The sequence below is a fragment of the Pinus tabuliformis genome, chromosome Q (assembly GCF_031772625.1).
Source record: "Pinus tabuliformis cultivar Carrire ecotype Pingquan chromosome Q, CPIR1, whole genome shotgun sequence".
NCBI lineage: Eukaryota > Viridiplantae > Streptophyta > Pinopsida > Pinales > Pinaceae > Pinus > Pinus tabuliformis.
Genome location: NC_142296.1, coordinates 805,744,413 through 805,749,099, shown reverse-complemented (window position 1 = coordinate 805,749,099; position 4,687 = coordinate 805,744,413). Strand labels below are relative to the sequence as shown.

The 4,687-nt window shown below is 50.1% G+C and overlaps 1 non-coding gene across 1 annotated transcript in view; it reads right to left on the bottom strand.

The window, feature by feature from the left end:
* The window catches only part of LOC149221974 (18S ribosomal RNA), a 1,808-nt gene extending 671 nt beyond the window's left edge, over nt 1-1,137 (bottom strand). Inside the window, exon 1 of the ribosomal RNA XR_016249910.1 lies at nt 1-1,137. This exon is cut by the window's left edge and continues 671 nt beyond it. This is a non-coding gene — a ribosomal RNA (18S ribosomal RNA).
* Between the last annotated feature and the right edge of the window lie 3,550 nt (nt 1,138-4,687).

Here is a 4,687-nt window from a genome sequence, read left to right as displayed (position 1 = left end):
AGTTTCAGCCTTGCGACCATACTCCCCTCAGAACCCAAACACTCTAATTTCTTAGAAGGTGCTGGCGGAGTCCTTAGAGCAAAATCCGCCGATCCCTGGTCGGCATCGTTTATGGTTGAGACTAGGAGGGTATCTGATCGTCTTCGAGCCCCAAACTTTCGTTCTTGATGAAAACATCCTTGGAAAATGCTTTCGCAGTGGTCCGTCTTTCATAAATCCAAGAATTTCAACTCTGACAATGAAATACGAATGCCCCCGACAGTCCCTATTAATCATTACTCCGGTCCCAAAGGCCAACACAATAGGACCAGACTCCTATCACGTTATTCCATGCTAATGTATTCAGAGCATAATCTTGCTTTGAGAACTCTAATTTTTTCAAAGTAACAATGCCGGAACCGCGACCCAGCCAATTAAGGCTAGGAGCATGTCGCTAACAAAAGGGACGAAAGGGCAGGTGCACACCGAGTAGGCGGACCGACCCTTACGACCCAAGATCCAACTACGAGCTTTTTAACTGCAACAACTTAAATATATGCTATTGGAGCTGGAATTACCGCGGCTGTTGGCACCAGACTTGCCCTCCATTGGATCCTCGTTAAGGGATTTAGATTGTACTCGTTCCAATTACCAGACTCGATGAACCCAGTATTGTTATTTATTGTCACTACCTCTCCATGTCAGGATTGGGTAATTTGCGTGCCTGCTGCCTTCCTTGGATGTGGTAGCCGTTTCTCAGGCTCCCTCTCCGGAATCAAACCCTAATTCTCTGTCACCTGTCACCACCATGGTAAGCCTCTATCCTACCATCAAAAGTTGATAGGGCAGAAATTTGAATGAAGCATCGCCAGCACAAGGGTTGTGCGATCCGTCGAGTTATCATGATTCACCGGAGAAGCGGGCAAGCCTGCGCTGGCCTTTTATCTAAAAAGCGCATCCCTTCCAAAGAGTCAGGACTTGGTGCATGTATTAGCTCTAGAATTACTACGGTTATCCGAGTAGTATGGTACCATCAAAAAAACTATAACTGATTTAATGAGCCATCTGCAGTTTCACAGTCTGAATTAGTTCATACTTAGACATGCATGGCTTAATCTTTGAGACAAGCATATGACTACTGGTAGGATCAACCAGGTAGCACCCTCCCACTTCAAAGGGCATTCTGGGTGCTCTCTTACTGAGAGCTAGCCTGAACACCCATCAAGTCAAAGAGACGTCAAAATATCATGTAAAACTTTTATACCTTGCACCTCTTGCATCCCAAGAAGGAAGCACACGCAACATGCCAAGGACATGGCGAACAAATGGGCAGACCCGCCAAGCCACAACGCACCAAGGCCACTCCGAAGTTTGCAGCCACGGCCGAACCAACAAGAAAAAGAGCGATCACTCACCGACTCTCTTAGAAATGCCTCCAAAGGCCTCCACGCCCTGCACTGAGGGCACCTAGGAATCCACCCGAACAGTAGCAACGATGGACCTCGATCACCCGATCGCCTGCGGCAACCTCGATGCAAAGGAAACAAATGGAGAATGACCAACCACGCAACCTCTATATTAAAAATGAGCCACAACCCTCCTCGCCCCTGCACCGAGGCCACCTAGGAATCCACCTAGACAGCAACAACGATGGACCTCGATCTCCCGACCGCCTGCGGCAGCCTCGATGCGAAGGAAAAGGAAGGAAATAAAAAGAGGACGACCGACCACACAAATCCTATCATAGAGAGGCCATACAAACCTCCCCTCCCTGCACCGATGCCACCTAGGAGTCCACCCGGACAGCAGCAATAGTGGACCTCGATTGGATGATTGCCTGCGACAGCCTCAACACAAAGGCAAGGGAAGGAAATCATACAAGACAAACCAAGCCTGCAACCTCCCTTAGAAATGCCCCCAACCCACCCCTCCCCTCCCCGCACAGGGGCCACCTAGGAGTCCACCCGGACAGCAGCAACAATGGACCTCGATCACATGATCGCCTGCGGCAGCCTCAATAGAGAGACGAAATGGAAGGAAATAAAACAAGACCAACCAAGCCCACAACCTCTCTTAGAAATGCCCCCCAACCCTCCACGACACGCACCGAGGCCACCTAGGAGTCCACCCGCGACAGCAGCAACGGTGGACCTCGATCACTTGACCGCCTGCGGCAACCACGATGCGAAGGCAAAGGAAGGAAGTAAATGAAAATCAAGAGGGTTGCTACACAATACAAGAACACATATCCGAATAGGAGGAGGAGGGATTGGGCAGCTCCGTACCCCACACACCCTACGTACAGGCAACCTAGGAGATTTCCCGAAGCTTTACCGACCAGACGATGAATAATTTTTCCCTACAGCCACCTCCACGCAAAGAAGGGAGGTCGAAGCGTTCCACCTCGAAATCCTTCTTCCAAATAGCCCCCACCATCGATGACTATAGTAGCAAGCCTCCTCCCCATTGGACTACGAGCGCATACACAATTGAAGCAACAAGTGCCCCCCAGCCCTCCCCGCAAAGAGGCCACCTAGGAATCCACTTAGACAGCAGCAACGATGGACCTTGATTGCATGATCGCTTGCGGCAGCCTCAATGCAAAGGAAATGGAAGGAAACAAAACAACAAGAAAAACCAAGCCCACAACCTCTCTTAGAAATGCCCCCCGACCCTCAACACCACGCACCGAGGCCACCTAGGAGTCCACACGCACCAGCAAAAATGGTGGACCTTGATCACTTGACCGCCTGTGGAAACCAAAATGTGAAGGAAAAGGAAGGAAGTAAATGAAAATCAAGAGGGTCACTACACAATACAAGAACACATATCTGAACAGGAGGAGGGATTGGGTAGCTCCGCACCCCACGCACCCTACGTACAGGCAACCTAGGATATTTCCCACAGCTTTACCAACCGGACGATGAATAATTTTCCCCTATGGCCACCTCCATGCATAGGAGGGAGGTCGAAGCGTTCCACCTCGAAATCCTTCTTCCAAATAGCCCCCACCATCGATGTAGCAAGCCTCCTCCCCATTGGACCACGAGTGCATACACAATTGAAACAACAAGTGCCCCCCAACCCTCCTCGTAGAGAGGCCACATAGGAGTCCACCCGGACAGCAGCAACAATGGACCTCGATCGCATGATCACCTGTGGCATCCTCAATGCAAAGGAAACAAAAGGAAACAAAACAAAAAGACCAATCGAGCCCACAACCTCTCTTAGAAATGTGACCCCAACACTCCACGCCACGCACCGAGGCCACCTAGGAGTCCACCCACGACAGCAGAAATGGTGGACCTCGATCACTTGACCGCCTATGGCAACCACGATCGGGCAGCCCCGCACCCCCCGCACCCTACGTACAAGCAACCTAGGAGATTTCCCACAGCTTTACCGACTGGACAATGAATACTTTTCCCCTACGGCCACCTCCATGCAAAGGAGGGAGGTCAAAGCGTTCCACCTCAAAATCCTTCTTCCAGATATCCCCCACCATCGACATAGCAAGCCTCCTCCCCATTGGACTAGGGGCGCATACAAAATTCAAACAACAAATGCCCATCAACGTTGTGACTTAACATTTCCAACTGCAAAAGCCTGCCACGCACGCAAGATGCAAGGGAATAGTCGACCCCTCGATCAAACATATGGGCTAACACATCTATCAAAACCTCAAAGCCAATGCAACCACGAACAATGTGCACTTTGAAAGGAATGCCAACCCTTGACTTTACAACAAGGAGAACAACGCCTCACATCGCCCTACGGAAAAAGCAAGCAAGAGGGAGGGTAGGTGGTTTACAACCAAAACCCTTCCACTTCCCTCTTAAATGTATGCATCTCAACCGACAATGCCAACATGGAAAGAGTACAAGCACAAGACACCGACACCATAAATAGCCAAACAATGAAGAGGCTGGCCACCACAAGGAGCCACACCACAACAACCCATACAACTCCGAAAACTTGGAGTAGAAGGGGAATTGTTCACATATGCCTCCTGGGACAAGCATGGCCAACATTACCGCTCATGCACTACCGAGTGGGTATGGAGAGAAGATGAAAATCGGACACCCTACAAACGACCCAAGGCCATTCTTGAGGCAAACCCGAAAAACCAACTCAATTGTCAACCCACCTTTCACACGAAAAGCAAAACCCTCCACACCAAATAGGGGGGAGGTGAAAAATATAACGAGGAGACAATTTTAATGGAGCCACAAATGGCTGCCCAACCCAATCAAATGGAGCCACAAATGGCTGCCCAACCCAATCAAAATTCTCTATTCGCAACAACCGAGGGGCACGATAGCGACATAGGCAACGACGGAGTTTTGGGGCTTCCATCTGGGACTGCAACAACGAAGGCTCAAAGGAGCGCGGAGGAAACTATCAACATTCTTATCATTGGGATGGGAAAGAGGGATGAGGATGAGAATTTCCCACATTACCACTCATGTGCTACCGAGCGGGGATGGAGAGAAGACAAAAATCGGCGACCCTACAAATGACCCAAGGCCATCATTCGAGCAAACCTGAGAAAGTAACTTGATTACCAACCCACCTTTCACATGGAAAGAAAACTTGTCACCTGTATCTTTTGGAGGGGCACGAGGGGGACCAGGACGAGCCAAGGAGCCACACCACAACAACCCATACAGCACCAAGAACTTAGAGAGCAGAAGGGGAATTGTTCACG